General features: G+C 42.8%; 1 long non-coding RNA gene across 1 annotated transcript; it reads left to right on the top strand.

Moving 5' to 3' along the window:
• Positions 1 to 634: 634 nt before the first annotated feature.
• On the top strand, positions 635 to 16,339 carry LOC112950476. Its single transcript, XR_003250012.1, has 3 exons — positions 635 to 697; positions 2,678 to 2,774; positions 16,045 to 16,339. It is a non-coding gene; the product is annotated as an uncharacterized LOC112950476 (long non-coding RNA).
• Positions 16,340 to 18,304: the final 1,965 nt, after the last annotated feature.

Genomic DNA, 18,304 nt, shown 5'->3' with positions numbered 1-18,304 from the left:
GCAGCCTTGTAAAGGCTTTACCAGTAACAACCAGACATTGGGAGCAGCCGTTTATCTTAAATGTTGCTATTCTCTGTGAGGCCTCTGGGATGCAATCCCCAGCTGGACACTGACTTCCCATGGGGCAGAGCAAAGCCACCTCTGCYTCCCCATGGGGACTGGTGCTCATTTGGGTACTAAGCTTTGGCCCCAGTCTGGAAGCTTCCACAGTTTCCAATTTTAGAGTTTTTTTTCTCTATTCAGTTAGAGTTGAAATACTCTGAATCGGGCTCTCTTGTCCATTTGAGAAGAGTAGCCTTTAGGATTTTCTGATAAATGCTTTTATTTCCCCATCAAATGTTTGCACAGGAATTAACTTTCTTATTTTTAMTATATATATTTTTTTCCTTTGGCAAAGACTTTCTCCTCAGTGAGCCCCACCAGGTGCCCTGCCCGGGCAAGTCCTAGGCAGAGGGCGGGCTTAGAACTCCTGGCTTGCACCCATAGGCTGCCAGCCCACCCCACCCATGCTGTGATTGGCTGGGCACTGCTCGCAGAACAGTTGCCAGTATCCTTTCTGAGGCAAGAGTGGCAGTTAGGATTTAAATTTGGGTGTTGGCAGGGGGGTTGCTAGTTACCTTTGTGAGGTAACGGTGGCAGTTAGAATTTGAATTTGCACGTTAGCTAGCGCCTGTGAGACTAGTCTGGGAGTGTTTTGGTGAGCTGCTTTGGTTTGCTGTCTATTCTTTAAAATTTCAATGCTATTTAAATTCAGTTCCCTAAAAATACTTCTGGTAGCCCTCTTTCTTTTTGCCTGTCCTAGATTTACTCTGTGGAGGAGTTAAAAAAAAAGCATTAATTCCCCTTTCTCACCTGACTGCTACACGATACTGCATTCCTGTTAGACTGAGATTGAATTCTCAATCTTAATCAGTGTTTTTTTTAATGGCAAATTGGATGCAGCTGAATTAGCCCTGCATATGTTGTGKTTTTGAATGGAAGGTTACTTGTAGTGGGGAAGGAAAAGGACCTTCAGAGTTGCATAAAAGCAAAATCTGTGGTAATTCTATCTTTGAAATGTAATGGGAATCTCTGGAAATCCTCTCGGCTTCTAGAGAAATGATGAATCAGTAATAAAGGGGGTTTACGGGCAGATTTGGAGAAGCTAAATGGATGATTATTTAGTTAGGTTATCTACAGTGTCCTTTGAAATGCCCCTCTTCTCTATCAGGTAGATTATAGGCTTCTCCTGAAACAGTGAGTTGAAGTCTCCTTATATTGATCAGGGCACAAAGGTGCTGATCCTTGCAAAACTCATCATCAGCTTCTGATCTTGTATCCAAGCAGAAAGTTAAATGGACAAAGCTCATTACTTGTAGCGCAAAAAAAAAATCCTAAATTTAAGCCAAATTCCATTTAAAAAAAAAAGTTAGATTTAGAAGCCCTATTTCAGGGCTTCTTGTGCCCTTTTTAAGAAGTTATTTAAAAAGAGAAGTAACATGCTTTATGGCTGACTTTATTAGGGAAGGTTTGTTATGGCCTGCTGCATTGTTGATAAAGACATACTACTGTGGCTAAATCCAAATTAAATCAGGTGTATTCCATGTCGTTGTCTTCTCCAGTCAGCTGATTTGTCAACATAGGAGACCATTTGGGACAGATGACCTTGTTCCTTCAGACTCTGCCTCAGAGCTGCATAGAGCTATGTCTTGTTCCCTCTGGGTGCAGACAACTTAGTATAGGGTCTTTGCTTCTCCTACCAACCAGGGTCAGGATGGCATCTTCACGCTTCTTATGTACGCATGGTGCAGACAGATGGGCCTGGCAGGTCATTAAACCGGCTTAAAACTGCCTTTGTGTCCTCTTTCCCTGCTCCCTTCCTCCGTTACTTAATGAAGTCACAGAACCACAGAATGTTTGAGATTGGAAAGGATCTCTAGAGATCATCTAGTCCAACTCCCCTGTTCCTGCAGGGACACCTAGAGATGTAGCACAGGGTGGCATCAAGGCCAGTTAGAAGATCTCCAGAGAAGGAGACTCCACAGCCTCCCTGGGCAGTCTGTTCCATGGCTCTGCCACCCTCACAGTCAAGAAGTTCTTCCTCACATAGATATGGAACTGCCTGTGTTTCAGTTTATGCCCACTACCTGGCATTATGATCCCGTCACTGGCCACCACTGAGAAGAGTTTGGCCCCATTCTCCCTACATTCTTCCCTGAGGTACTTATRCATATTGATCAGATCCCCTCCCAATCTTCTGTTTTTTTAGGCTAAACAGGCCTAGCACACTTAGTCTTTCCTCATAGGATAGAGGCTCCAATCCCTTCATCATCTTTGTTGCCCTCCGCTGGACCCTCTCTAGAAGCTCCACATCTCTCTTGTCCTTGGGAGCCCAGAACTGCCCACCGTACTCCAGGTGCAGCCTCACCAGAGGGGCAGGATCCCCTCCCTCGCCCTGCTGGCAACACCCCTGATGCAGCCAGGATCCCATTGGCTTTCTTGGCCACGAGGGCACTGCTGTCTCATGGTTAACTTGGTGTCAACCAGGACTCCCAGGTCCCTCTCCACAGAGCTACTTTCCAGCAGGTCAACCCGTAACCTGTACTGGTGTCTGGGGTTATTCCTCCTCCGGTGCAGGAGCCTGTACTTGCAAGGTCAGCAAATACCTGCAAATCACCTGTGTTTTGTTTCTCCTCAGATAAAAGGGAACACCAATCCCACCTGTTACCTGTGTGTTGGAAACATGAGGGTAAAGACAGATCTGGACCAAACTCCAAGTACTGTGACAGCTACTGGTAAGCTCAGAAATTAAGCCTTATGTTGATTTCACTGTTGAAATCTAACTACACTTATGGACTGCTTAAAAATATCTTTTTCTAGTGCTGAACATGGATATAGATGTCAGAGTTAATGTTCAAGTAATTGTAACTTTTTTCAGTTTTCAGAGTGTTTTCAGAGTGTTTTCAGAGGTTTTCAAAGTGTGCTGTTCATTTAAGATGAAGTGTGTACAATGTGGTTTTCTGAATGGTTGTCTCAGGCTTTCTATAGATTCAGGAAGACTACTGAACTGTTGGCAAGTACATAGTAAAGAAGATGTGGTTGAATTACTATTTTGAAATAGCTCTCCCAATATGTGGATTAGTGTTTACTGCTATTCTTTTAACTGATGGCTTTGTTTCTCCAGTATAAATTTTATGTCAGTGTCTCTGGAATATTATAGCAAATATGTATGCTATAAGTAATATATTTGCTAGAGTGGTATGCTAAATAATCCTTTTATGTTTCTAGAATTTCTGAAAGGAGTACAGATAGCATATTCATTTTTAATCATATTCTATGGTAATTGCATGTTTCCATCAGCATCTTAACACCTTCCTAGGAAATGCTTTAATTTTCTCTTTTATTACATTTTTTAAAAAATTTTAAGTGTATGCCACTGATGTGAGATAAAATAAATGTAGGTACTGAAGGGGAGTAGTTAAAACTATTCCTGTGTGTTAGAGTGTTCATGAAGTCTTTTCACACTGCAGGCCATTACAAAAAGGAAACAATTCTATAGCRCAGAAAACCTGTGACTTTCAACTGTTTTGTGTGTGTGTGTGCAGAAGAAAAAGGTGAAAGCTACTGTTTAATTAAAAATAATAATAATAAAAAAAAAGCTTCTGGTTTTAAAGGTAAAAAGGATTATTTAAAAACAAACAAAAAACAAAACAAAAAAACCCCACAATTTTCTCTGGCCCTCCACGCAGGCCAGAATCCAGTTGGCTCTAGAAAAGGAATGGGAGATGCCTTGGCCTCCCAAACATTAGGAGCTTCCACTCAGTGATTATCCCAAGCTCATTCCTGTAAAGGGCTAAGTCTTTGCTTAGGGCCCTCGTGCAGAAAAATGGAACAAGAATGAAGTGCAGCATATGCAGGATTGCTAGTGCATTTCAGAAAGTCCATAAGCTTTCAGCAGTGCTCTATGCAAGCACAGTGCATGTGCCAAAGAACATGTATTTCTTGAGGTAACACTTCACAATGTTATACTAGTTTCTGAACTTATATAATTACTATCAKGGTAAAAATGTACCTGGAAGTTCTGTTTTGTTTTGTTTTTCCTTTCTGAAAGACTTCTGTGTGCTGTTTTTAGTGCTTTGGTGTAGAGCTATGCTTCTGTCATGTGGTCTCTGTAAAGAGAGTACTCCTTAATAATAAAAACTTATCAGTATGAAAGGGGATCTAATGCTGGCCTGGCACTTATTTTGCCTGCTGCCCACCAGAGAGCCACTCTGAAGTAGATGGTGTTGTCAAAAAAAAAGAGAAATTATCTGCCAATTTGGCAAATTTCTAGTATGGAAGATTGTGCTTGAAACAAGGTCTACTTGGAAGAGCTCCGAAGCAGTATGTTCACAAATATCCAATGTTGTCCTTTTCTTTTTGCTTTAATTTGATCTTTCTGCCATCTTGGTGGGAGGTCCCCTTTTTTGTGTTTCTTAATACTTAAGAACTGAATATAACTTTTAATATGTTTACGAATTCTCCAGCATTTATAAAATGACCTTTTGCTGCTGTACTGAATGGTTTCCCTTCATTAATGATGCACTCAGTGTTAGACTGTATGAATTATTTTTTTTGTCACAGATGCACTTTCTTTCAGGAAAGTAGCCAATTGTAGAGAAATCTTGGAGATAACACATGTTAAGAAGAGTTTTGAAAGAATAGTAAAATAAGATGTGTATTGAAATGTTTCACTTTCTTTCTATAACCGTTTTTTATCCCCTTTTAACACCTTTAGTGTTAAAGTTCATGCTGTCAGCATTGATACCTTGCTGGCTCTTCAGATTCCTGGTGTGTTTAACTGCTGTGCATTCAGAAGGGAGTATGTGATTAGTGTCATTGCAATTTGTGGGAAAACAGAAGTCACTTTTAGACCAGTATGTGCCATGTTTCTAGAAAGCACTCGCAATATAGGGAGCGGGCAGATGCTGTAGTGCACATGGAGCCTAAGTAATTCTGTGCAGGATCCTCATAGAGATGAACCTACCTGTAGACAGTGAGTAAAAATAGCAGTCCTCTGCAACTCTGAGGCCTGTGCTGTTTGAAAGGAAGTGAAAGACGGGTCAAAGTACTGGGTGCTTGCACTCAGGTGTCCGTGTATTCAGAGAGCCAGCTGAGCAGCCTGTTGTACTCTGGTGTTGTCCTACATTGTCTACATTGTYCTACATTGTCTRCATTGTCCTAGATGAGCTGCTGGGTATCTCCTCAGTAACTGTTTTCTCTTTCCAAGCCTCCTAGACAGTATGCTTCTGTCCTCCCTGGGGCCCTGGAGACACATTCAGGCATGTGGTCTCTCCTTTTCCTTTATTGCCAGGAGAGTTACAAAAGCATTCCAGCAAGCTACTTGTGCTTGCGTAAGCTCTAGGCAGAACATCCCCAAAAGCTGCAGCCACCTTCCCATCTTACCTTAACTCTCCAGACAAGGGTGGAGAGGAAGCAAGAAGAGAAGGATGTTTCCAGAGATTCCAACATGGTGTGATACGCAGATTACCTCTCCCTGCCCTGTGACAAATATGGTACAGGCCACAAAATGCTATAATCCTCGTTGTGGTTATTTTCTTTTCCTTCTTCCATTTTTGTAATTTTTTCCTCCCTTGCTGAAGGGGTGGGGTTTGGGGACTAACTAATTATCAACAGTTCAGTGGCAGATGCTATTGTGAAAATGGTTTGATGTTGACCTAACTTGGAATAGAATTCTCTTAAAGGTCTAAGCAAACATTTTCCAACCTCTACATGATACTTGATTTATGCTGAAGTCAGCCTACACAGTCATGAAAGCATTAACTCTATTTGCAAATGGTTGCTCCTTGCTCAAGATGATACCTGTGGGCCTTATAGTTATCTTGTATTAGTAGTCATTGGTGTGTTTAAAAAAGACATTAGCTATTTTAAGTACCTAATAATATTTTCTAATTATGAGTTAAAGATAAGGTTGGTGATAGTTACCTATTTCTTTGCTCTGTACAGTTAACATACAGTCAATTGCTTCGTTTTTTTTTGTTTGTTTTTTTTTTTTCCTCATGTAGAAATCGCACTAACATTAGTCATGTAAATGCTATAGTGTTTTGAAATAAGCATTTATCAACATATCCTATTGTGGTTTATTTTTAGTCTCCTGATGTGATTGACTAGTGTCTCATATGATCATGACCTTTGTCAGTAGAGCAAGGAGAGTGTGTCATCACCCTCTAAGTTGGTATTCTTGTTAATTGTTGTCAGACCATGATATTCACATGTCAAACCCTAAACTCTAACTGTAACACTGCAGATGAGAGAGCTATCACTTGAGTCCTTACAGTTAACCATCTTTTCCAGGTGCTTTTAGTTTAGCTTCCAAGGGGACACTTCTGGTGCCTACAGAAAGTTTGTGGTGCTTAAGATGCCCGAGGACACACTGAACTGCAGATACAGCTGCTGAAGAGCAGTGGCCTGCCAAATGTCCCAAGCTGTACCCGTGAGCCTCATGCTGGTACTGCAGGTGCCCTGGATGGCTATGCTGTTTYGCCCAAACAGCTTGGGCAACTAAATCTCACTGTGAGTGCTTCTGCCAGCTATTGCGCTGGATGTTATTGGGAAATATTTACAATGCGTAGCTGCCTGCTGATACTTTCTAGGAGCTCCGCATGCCTCTGACTGAGCAGTGCGGACTCCTGTCTTACTTATTCTGCAGCTACTCTGATGCTATTCTCTACAGCATTGCCCACTGCAAGTTTGGTAATTCATGCAGTTTTCAGAGCTGTGTTTTATTCCTGATGCTCCTTGGAAAAAAAATTCTTTCCATGGGTATGTCTTGCCAGCAGAAGATGGTGGAAAGTCTAAAACCTGAAGATAAAACTTCTGTGCTTTAAGGTTTATTGAATTTGTCTTTTTACGAATAATGGAAACTTGCAGGTCAACAGCTTGGATTTCAGGCCTGTAAAGCTATTATGCAAAATAACCATTGGGTGGTTCAGAGCTGTGTAGGCTGGAGTGGTGGTCTGTGGGATGTTGCGGGTAGACCAAAGAAAGCTACTTGGTCTTAATCTCCTTTCTGTTTGCAATAACAGACTGTATATAGAGAAAGCCACATATATTGTGATACTTTCTCAATACTGAACTGTTTTTCTCTATAGTAATTTCTGTAGCTGTCCCAAGAGTAGAATGCAAGCTCTGAATGTGGGAATGCGTTCATGAAACATCTCATCTATTTGTGAAGAAGTTTGAGAGTTAGCTGACAGGTTTAGCCTTCCAGAGAGCTGGCTAAGGCCACCTGTGGGACAACATTTGTGTGATCGCTCCATGTTGTAAGAAATTTCATCAAGCTGAACTGAAGGGACTAGGCAGAACTGAAGGTGATGTGTGCAGCTCCAGGGCACTTTCACACAGTCTTTCACCCAAGCGGCCCATTGCCACTTCAGGGAGGCTTCCCCTTATGTGTAGGGCTGTTACCTCTCTACCATCTGCCATGGGCAGATGCTGTTCCTGACATGCCTTTCCAGGGTGTGTAGGGTGTAGAACTGAGTTCCTGCTTCCATGACTGACTGACTAGCCTGGATACTTTCCCTAGAAGCTGCCCAGGAAATGTTTAATTCACTATGGTTGATATTTTCAAAATAGATTTAAGTGATCTGTTCCCACTCATCACTATTTCCGTCTCACCATGGAGTGCTGCACATCTGCTCAGTTTGAGTACTGTGCTAGTGTGAGTACTTGCTGGGGTCACCCAGACTGCACTGTGTCAGAGTATGTGCTTTCCATGTCTTTCCTAGCCTGGCTTATTGTGACTAAGGCCTGCCAAGAGACTGACAGAAACGATCCATCCACAAACCACAGCTGTGGGGAGATTACAATCACTCTAGGTCAATGCTGACTTAAGTTTCTAAATCACTTTGGCTGCTTCAAAAGCCAAAGTGATTTTTTTTAACTTTCTTAATAACAGATGGAAGTACCAGTTATACAGTTCACAGAATGAACAAAAATTTAAAAAAAAAAAAAAATCAGCTTGTTGCCTAGGAGAGGATTTATGGGATGGCAGAATTCTTGCTGCCTTAAGGAAATGCTGTAATGACAGGCTAGCTAGGCAAGAAAGAGCCGAGCGCCTCATAACTGTGTCATATTCATGGCATGGTTCAGCACTCAGCTGGGGCGAGTGGGTGGTGTCTATCGCATTCAGTTGTCAAAGTCCTGGTCACAAAATAATGAGGTAATTGTTAAAGCCTTTCAAAATATTTTACAGGGCATACGTATACTTTTTAAAATTGGTGGTGTTTAGGCAGTGCCCAGTATTATTACGGGAGCTGAATGCTTGCTGGCTCATGCAGGAGCAGGGTATTGTGGGCACAAGGCCCCACTGCTGCAGGAGGGAGGCACCTGTGTTAGCAGGGGAAATCAGTGCTAGCTGAATTGGAGCAGCACAACTTCTGTGTGCTGTGTGCCTCACCCCCAACACATGCACCCTGCTTACTCCTTACACCTAGCTTTTCATAGAAACATCTGCATGAAGGTCACAGAAGTTGTAGAGATTCTGAATCCTCTGAAACTTAGGAAAAACTCTTGAGCAACCAGATCTAGAAACTGCTAGTGTGCCAAGACTAAAGGCATTGTGCAATAGCTAGTATTTTTGGTATCTACATTATTTTTGGAGGCTGAGTCTTGGAGCCAAAAGCAAGTGCCTTGTTCTGGTGCTGCTTGCGGACAGGATTCAACACAAGAAAAACCTGACCTACAATGGAGAGATGAGTATGGCAAGAGGAGTTCTGCTGCTCCCCATTTCAGTTTTATCCTAAGCAATGGAGACTTTAAAATTCCTACAGTGTCATCTATCAGCACTACAAGACTAAACATAACTGCTAAATGGTGAGGCTTCTCTCRGTATGGATGGGGATGTATCAGCTCCTGAAAAATGCACTTGGTATCTTCGTTAAAAATGAATAAATTCTTGGTCTTTAAGAATTTAAGCTTAACATTAGACTTTTTTTCAAAAAATTTTCTTTTACTAAGAAGCAATGAGTCCATATCAAGAATGGACAGGAAAAGTGGGAGACTCAGATTCAAATCTTAGTTTTGCCACTATTTCTCACTACATTTCTAGAAAAGTCAGCTAAATCATTTATAAAACAAGAATAAATGTTCAGTATAGTTCCAATGTACTTTTCTCATAATCCCAGGTTTCAGATTTACTACAGGAATAAAATTCACCTTGTTGTAAGGTAATGTGATAACTAATTAGGTAAGATGTTTTTGTAGTGCTTAAGCAAACTGCAGTTCATTGGGTCTGTAAACTCAGACTGGAATATCACGTGCTTAGATCTGCATTTCAACAATTGCTGAAATGACTCTGTGCTTATTTCTGCACTAAGTGGAAGGACAGTGCAATTTTTATTTTTTATATATATATATATATAAATCTCCTCACTGAACTGAGAGAAATGATGGAAGTACTGGCTGACAAGCACTCTCATACTGTGTTGTGGGATTTTGGTTACCACACGGGCTCCCTCCCTGCTGSGCCAAGCTGGATACTGGAACAAAAGAATAGGGAAGGTCCGAAACAGAGGCACTTGAAAAATACTTTGTGTGTGTGTGTGAGGGAGAGAGAGAGTGCGTGTGAGGGTGTGAAGCAGCCTTAGCTAGCATTTATTTCATGGAAACCTCTGCAGTTGATCATAAGAGGAGATGACTAAATTCATGCTTTCTACTCATGAAAGCACCTTCTTCCAGAGACCACTGCTTGCTCCTGATCTGCTGCTAATTAGTCTCCGCCCTGTGATACTGAGTCATATCTTGGCATTTTCCATGGCTGCTTTTGGTGTGGAAACTGAGACAAGTATTGCTGCCTTGCTGGAAATCATCATGTCATGTTTATCCTCAGTACCTGCTAGCCCAAAGAAAAATGGATTGGTGGTGTTTGGTTTTTCTTTTTGTTTGTAACCGTGATCTCTAAAGGGAGCGTTTTGTGTTGATCAGCTACACTATATATTGTTATGGTTATGTGCAACATACAGTGTCTGACTGGTTTGGGTAGTGTCACAAATCACTTTGTTGTTGTTGTTGTTGTTCCTGTTTTTTTTTTTTTTTTTTTTAAATTGGTAAAGTTACTAAGCAGTCTTCAGAGCTATTGTCAGCCAAAATGTGGAGGGTTTCCACTCTTCAGATTCTTTAGTGCTTCTGTCAGTGCCAAGTGCCTGTTTTTGTGCTTATTGTTAGTTGACACAAGGCCTATGCATTGCTTTCAAACCTTAGCTTCCAGTTACTAGAAGATTCTGCAGGGTGTTGCCTTACAGCTTTCCCACATTCCCTTATTCCACACATCAAAGTGGCAAGTCATGTTTGCTTCCTTAGTGGAGGAAGAAGGGGACAGGTTGCAAGAGTTACCAGTGTTTCACTGGCTTGCCCGACTCTGTTAATGTAGCAGGTATTGCAATTCTGGTGAATGTACCGTACTGCTTAACTGCACTCAGCCAAGGCTGATTCAGGATTGGTGCTCTGACTCCGATGAGCTGGAGAGAGACCTCCATGACTTACAGAAGCAATTCGCTTAAAATGACTGAGATGGAAAGTTGCTAGTGTAGAGGGTCGCTGCAACAGATGCACAAAACCATCCTGTTATGCCTTTAACTCCTGAAGGAAGAGTCAGGTGGATGAGTAGCTGCAAAGCAGGAGGGGGCAGGTCTAGACAATGAGAGCAAAATTCAAGTGGGATGTTAAAAAATCTTTACTTAAATAGGAGGACATAGGTAGTGGTTCCCCAAGTATTAATCTACTGTGCTGGGTTGCTCTTTCCCTCATTATTGCCAGTTGCCCAGTGTCTGACGTTTCCTTCTGACATGCTGGGGTTGGACAGCTTGGTTCCTTCCCAGGATGGCTAGTCAACTAAGTAGCATAACCCACCTGGCTGGCCAACAAATGCCTTGAATTGGCTTGTTGGCAACGAGGAACCCTGTTGGGCTCTAATCAGTGCTTGTTGGAGAAAAACAAACCCATGGCTGAACCTTTCTGTTTGTGCCTGCCAGGTCTGGAAGGTGTAGGGAGTGCAAGGGAACTCTTCCAGCTTGTTGAGAGGAGGCTGCTGGGCCTTTCCCACTTGTCACATATTTCTCTAGCAGCAAATCCCTGCTTCTTTGCTGTGTTCCCATGGGAATTAGGGTAGCCGTGTGAAGCAATTCCACCCATTGCTTGTGTGCTACACTGAGGAGACCAATAGTGACTATGTCTGGAAAGGACACATGGTGACAACTGTCACTGACTAATCTGGTGGGAGGATAAGAAGATCATGATAAAGTGTGCTTAAATGTTTTTCTGTGGTACAAGAGTTGAAAGAGTTGGAGTAGCCTGTGCTTCCAGTCCGGTAATACACCAAACACTCTTTCTGGAGGCTTTTTCTACTTTTTCTTCACATCTTTCTTGTAATAATTTCTTGTAAAAAAYTTCTTGTTATAATTTCTTGTAAAAAATAGTGAGTTTTTTTTTTAATAAAAAGGACAGTTCWTTTTAAGCACATCTGAAATGGTTTTACAGCAACTCTGGTAATATGAAAGGCAGAAATCCTTACTGCTGAATATTTGTTCCCCTGACAGTAAACCTTGGTAGAACTTAAATAATCTCTGACCTTATAGTACTAGTTTACAGTATCAGTAGTTTCCTGTCATGACTCAGTGGCTAGAACAGTGCTCATATCTGTCAGAGTCTTTTTTTTATTATTTTTTTCTCCATCTCTTTTTGAAGCCTCTCAGAATGGGTGGAGAGATGAGTGAGAGAGTCCTGATTCTTGCCCCTTTTCTTTTTACAAATCAACCTGCTTCTGCTTTTTCTATTCCTTTCAATCCTTTTATCCATTGGTTTCCCATTCACATATGTTGTTGACCACATCTTTTCCCATTTTGTTCCCACTGACAGTGTCAGACTCTCTGATAATGCTTGGAAAATACTGAGCTCATTCCCTCCTTAGCCTTTTCCCCTCAATGGTACTTTTCTCTTCCATTCTCCAAATCAAACCTCTTTGCATCCTCCCTTCCTCTTCAGTTATCTTGCTGAACCTGTGCTGCTATAATAAGCTCTGCTACCAGTAAAGTTGGTGGGTTTAATAGTCCGGGCTTGATACGAACATTATACATTGGACAGTGTTAGGATGGAGTTAAATTTGGCTATAGGGTTGGGGGTAATGTGCTGGAGGGCAACTGCTCATCTCAGAGCCTTCTGTGGTTGGAATAATGATGGAGTAAGTCAATGGCAAACCCCATGCAGGTGGAAATAGTCTTCTCTTTTGTGGCCTTGCACCTCTTAAGACGGTTATCCGCTGCTGCAAGGCTAAGACTGAGCATTGATGTTTATTTTCCCCAGTTGTCACCAAGCCCCCAGCCATCTGCAGGAGCCTGCAATAATCCCCACACTTCTGCAGCTTCCATCTCAGAGATGTGCAATCCCAGCCTCAGCATAAACTTGGGTTTAGGGAAACAAGGAACAAGGTGGACTTTTCACTGCATCTACAAAGGCAATCTTGGGGCATTCTGTCCCTACAGAAGGGGTAGAAATCAGCTTATGGTCGTATGCCTTCTATTACTATTTAGGCTTTTATTCTGAACATCAGAGTAAAATGCCCTTCTTGCCAAAATTAACAAAAAGCCTCCAGAGTCTGCATGTGTCATATTATCAATTTAATTCTCTGAAATTTTCCTATATTGTGTAGTAGTCCTGGCTCTGCAGCTTTTCTTCCCGAAGCCTGAGCCCTATGCCTCTGAGTGGTACCCTGGGAGTTTGCTTCCAACCACAATTCAGAAGACCTTTCAGTCTGATGATTATGACCATATGCCAGTCTTTTAGGATTTGCAAAATGGTTTGAGTTCTGCAGCTTCTTTTGTGCTGAACTTAACTTCTGTGTAGCTRTTGATTAGGATCTTATCTTTACCAGAAAAATCTAGTTTACCACTAAAGACTTGTAGTAAGCTACAATCATGGCTCTGCTGCTTGTGCTCAGAAGGTGTGAATTCAGAAATCTGAAAACAGACCTAGGACTCCATTTCAGGTCAAAATTAAATGGAAGATATTTTGAAGTGCTGAAAGGAGTCTTGAGCTGCATATGATCCCTTTACTTTCTCTCTAACCACAGCAGGCCCCCAGACTAGCAAAGTATTTCTGTTCAGTAGGAACCATTGGCACGTGGGCTTGTCTGTTGTTTCTCTGTGATTACCTCTCCAGGACATGTGAAGTTCAGAAGCAGTTTCAGATTCACAACTTGTCTATAATGCTCTGCAGAAAACTCTGGTCTTACTCTGATAAATGCAGCTCAGACACTAGAAGCTGTTTGAATCTACTGATAATAGACGATCAGATGGTGATAATGACTCCAGCAGCCCTTGTTTCTGGGAACCTAATTAATAATATAGACAGTGAAGTAGAAATGTGTTTCAGACCAAAAGTTTGAGGAAAGGTCTATTGAGAGCAGCAGGACATGCAAACTTTGGTAAGTTCTGGCTGTTCTCCAGGAAATGCTGCCTTTCCTCCATTGGAGTCAACCTAGGAATACATCTTGGGACAGGGAGTCAGAAAAATGAAATTGCAGAGAGGCAGATTGGTTTCTGGGGGTGCTCCCCCCCAGGGGCTGTAGTCTTAACATTGGCTTTTCCAAATAGATTTATGGACTTCATCTTGCTTTGAATGCCGTAATAGAAATATATATTACARGCCAAAGTTAACTGGAAGTCATTTCAACCTCTTGCTTAGGCTGTGGCTTAAGGACCTTTTTCTGCTGAAAAATGTATGAAGAATCATTAAATGTTACTGAAATCAGCTGCTATAGAGTTCCGCTATACATTATTTGTTAAGATGAGATACAGTCCTGACCCTATGACTCAGTAGTCCTTGTCCAGTTGCAACACAGTCAACAGCACGGGATAAATAACACTTTTTTTCATGTGAAACATGAAGAAGTAATTTAAGTCTATGCAGACCAATCTATTCTCTAGCCTGCACAATGTTATAAAATCAACTTTTTAGCTATTCTCTAGGAAGCTCTAGAGTAGTGGTTTGGGAAAGAGAGGAGAAACATAGTTCTGGGCAATATTAAGTAGAAACAAGCTGAATTTCCTTTAGGTGAAAGTGGAGAGAGCAATCAAAATAGAAAAGCAGAATCTTTCATAAACTTTGTTATGTAGCTTTGAAATCTGTATTTTTCCTAAGGTTTGGATAAAAGCAACCCCCTCATCTCTTTCAGGATGTGTATTTAGATGCTGCTKGTAGGTTTTTGTGTGATGAGGGACCAGGCTCCTGTGGGGAGGCCTTGGGGTGCTCTGCTCTTATAGCAGAATAGATTGGCCCAAGAAAGAAGGTTTTAAGATCGTTTCCAGGGTCTCCATACCAGATATAAACAGATGACAAACTGCTGCGCTTTGAAATTTGCTTTTTTGTTGTTGTTGTTGTCTTTTCCTATACAGCCTGGATGTTTACTTAGTTTTATGGCAGTATGTACAATTTCCTATGAGAACTCCATCCTTCAAAGCCTTGTGATGCCTTTGTATATATAATTATTTCATTAAATAAAAAGGGGCGAGGCGGGGCACCTCTCGAACTTCCACTTTCCCATCACGGGCCGCTTCAAGTGTCCCAGGGCTGGAGCCCGCGGTTCCCCCACCCGCGAGCGGGGGGCCCGAAATGGCGGCGGGGCCGGTCCGGTCCCGGGCCGCTTGCCGGGACAGCAGCGCCCTCCGGCGGCGCCGAGGGGCGCTCAGTGCGCGGGAGCACCGGCAGTACGGGCACCGGCGCTGTGCCACCGCCCGCCGCTCTGCCCGGCCTCCCGGAGCTGCGCCAGCGCCCCGTGCACATGGGTTGAGCAGCTGCCTTAATTCCAGGAAAGCGGTTCTTCTTGACACTCTCTGCATTTTATTTTTTTTTTTCTGAATACGCCTGAGGCTCATAAAGTGAACTAAACCCTGCCATCTCACTGCAGCATTTTGTGATAACAAAACTAACAGACCTTGGATTTGTCGACCAGGCTATGGGAGTATCTTAGGTCCAGGCACTATGAGACATCGGAGCAGAAGCCGGACACCTGTTCTGGACTGTGATGCAAAGGTGTTTGTAACTTGCTGCTGCAGCTCTGTGCTCTCGCAGGCTGCAGGACTTCTTTTCTTACCTTCTAGTCACCTGGGCTCTKAAACTGTAGTTATGGGCACCAGTAGCAGTCACAGTCACTGCTTTCGCATAGATGCTCTGAGGGTCGTTCTCGAACTTATGGGATACTTCACAGTGTACTTGCAGTACTCCATAATGCTATGTCCTGTAATCAGGACAGATCAGTACAGTAGTACAAAAGAGTAGCTTTTAGTCCCCAAAGGAGGATTATTAGTAGATACTACATCAATCATATCATAATGTCCACTTTTTATGCAAAAAGAAAGTGTAGTGGTAGCCTGTTGCTGAAATCTGTGTCTGATCTGAATATGTTACTGCTGAGTCACCCAGGGAGCAGGAGAGTGGGGAAGTGACCCTACAGAGAGAATAGATGCTAAAAGCCAACAATGAACCCTGTCTTTAGGATAGAATCCTGTCTTGTTTGCTGGTAGTGTGATATGTTTCAGTAAGTATGGAAGTTTTCTGTCAACACCAACTTGTACCAAAAAGATGTGAAGGGTTTTGCTTCATGTAAGGTAGCTGCCTACTACCTTGTACCAGAGGCATGATGTGGGGCTGACGAGACAAAGGCCTGAGGCACAATGGCAAATGAGAGCCTTGCAGTTTGAGGAGAGCTCAGAAGGTGTGTGGTTTGTTGCAGGTTTGATTGTTGTTTGTTTTAATTTTCAAGTAAAATTTTGAAGTACTGTAATGGTTAACAGGATTTTATACTGTATTCCCTTTTGTTTCTTACCCTTCTTAAGGTAAATATATTCCCATTGTATTTTTTATTGTTATAGAGCCAAATCTTGCATTCATACAGTTATTTGTGTCATTAAGGGACCATGAAACTGGTTATGTGAGAATTTCTGTATGATGACCCAGCCTCACAGGTATCTGGATGACACCTCTTTCCCTGCTAAGGACTGTCTGGTATTGCAGCTGCCCTTTGCTCTCTGAGCACTGCTGAATCTGAGCAGAAAGAGGAGTTCATAAGCACCATAAGTGAAGTGGAGAACGATGAGAATGTGGCCTCCTTGAGAAGATGACTGAAGCTGAAGGTGTGAATGTCTCTGGAGACGCAAAGCTTAGTGATGCTATTTCTCTTGGAATGGACCACGGATTTGTATTGGTTGAGGAAGAAGCAGCAGCATGAATGCACGTTTCAGCTAAATGTAAGACTCTCCTCATTATGGGTGAGAAAGTGTTTTCTTTTTGCTTTCATACCATGTCAGAAAAGGAAAGATCAAAAAACCTCTTAATAAGTTGCACCAGTTCTCTGGAGTGTCCAAGCTGAAGTAACCTACACCACAGGCGTAGGCGACTCCCGTTGTCCTTTCAGTCCAACAGGGAGGTCAACTTTACAGCAGAGAAGACAAGACAGTCCCCATGTCCCGATGGGAAGCCCCATATGCTGTATCCCCAGGACCAAGGGGAATCTGCAGTCTATTGAAGCTTTGCCACATTTTTTTTGTTTTTAACTTTCTTAAAAAGCAAATAAAACATGTTTCTTTTGGCTGATAGCCCAAGTGCTCAAGTAGGAGATTGTCTTGCATACAGCATGGAGATGCTTATCCTCTGAGTGATTCCATACTCCAGAAGGATGCTTGAATTGCTATGGACCTTCTTTTGCTGGGACAAATTAACTTCCTAAATGATTCCCTGGCTTTTTGATGTCATGTTGCTCTTATTTCTTTTTCTGCCCAGCCTTCAGAATCTGATGTCTTCTTCACTAGTAAAGAGTGAAATATTTGGGGGGAAAATTATCTCTGTACATTTTTTCCTTTTGTTTCCCAAAGAGACTGACAGGGCTGAAATGTTATGAGTCCTTTTTCTGTTGCTCTTCAGAAGATTCCTCTAGCTTAAAGGCTCTATTTCTCTGCAATCCAGGGAAGCAGAGGAATGGAGATGATCAAAGCTGAATTTTTGGTGCAGTTTTCTGCATAGACCAGTGTATCAAAATATCATCCAGTACAGTTTGTCAGGACTTGGTATGTCACCTAGTAACAGACTTTGCAATTAGATCTCTCTGTTGCTCCTGCAAGTAAAAAAAATGCTGCCATCCTCGTGAGGACTCTGCTATTTTTTTCTCACTCTCTAAATAGTGGCTATGGTTGACAGGCCCTGCATGTTTTGTATTAACCCCAGTCATATGGCTGTTCCAAACCCAAGGAAAGTTGGGGCGGGTTTCCTCTCCAAACATGCTCAAGTTTGTCACATTTGTCATTGTTTCTCTGGCATTTGTGAGGCAGCTCAGCGTGCTTGCTTCTACACAGCTTTGGCACGTTGCTGAGCGACTGGATGTTCCTTCCTCATTGCGTTCTGCAAGGGCTCCAGTGCCCCTTTCTGGTGACCCACCTCTCAACTGGTGCTCTTGCAAAGCAGATAGCAAGTGTAAGCCTAAGACATTTTTACTTGAACCCTCCCTTTGGAGTGATGGTAGCTTAACGTCTAGAGTAGCAACCTGAGTACTTCCGTGTGCCTAAGTACAGCAAATAACCTGAGTAATGGCTAATGAGTTTCCAACGTAGCTTTAGAATCATAGAATGCCGAAGGTTGGAAGGGACCTCAGAGGTCATCGAGTCCAACCCCCCTGCTCATGCAGGGTCACCTAGAGCATGTGGCACAGGGCTGCATCCAAGYGGGTTTTAAGGATCTCCAAAGAAGGAGACTCCACAACCTCTCTGGGCAGCCTGTTCCAGTGCTTTGTCACCCTCACAGTGAAGAAATGCTTCCTTAAGTTCCTGTGGAACTTCTGATGCTTCAGTTTGAAGCCATTTCCTYTAGTCCTATCCCTGCCCACCACTGAAAAGAGGCCGCCCCCCTCCTCCTCACTGCCTCCCTTGAGGTATTTATACACGCTGATCAGGTCCCCCCTCAGCCTCCTCTTCTCCAGGCTGAACAGACCCAGCTCTCTCAGCCTTTGCTCATAGGGCAGATGTTCCAGGCCTCTGATCATCCTCGTAGCCCTGCGCTGGACTCTCTCCAGCAGCTCCACATCCCTCTTGTACTGGGGAGCCCAGAACTGGAYGCAGTACTCCAGATGTGGCCTCACCAGGGCTGAGTAGAGGGGGATGATCATTTCCCTCGACCTGCTGGAGACGCTTTTCTTAATGCACCCCAGGATCCTGTTGGCCTTCTTGGCCACCAGGGCACACTGCTGCCTCATGGTCAACTTGTCGTCCACCATGACACCCAGGTC

This window comes from Nothoprocta perdicaria, unplaced genomic scaffold, assembly GCF_003342845.1.
Source record: "Nothoprocta perdicaria isolate Ctin4 unplaced genomic scaffold, notPer1 scaffold_32, whole genome shotgun sequence".
In the NCBI taxonomy this organism is placed as follows: domain Eukaryota; kingdom Metazoa; phylum Chordata; class Aves; order Tinamiformes; family Tinamidae; genus Nothoprocta; species Nothoprocta perdicaria.
Note: the sequence above shows the minus strand (reverse complement) of the source record. Positions and strands in the feature narration are given on the sequence as shown.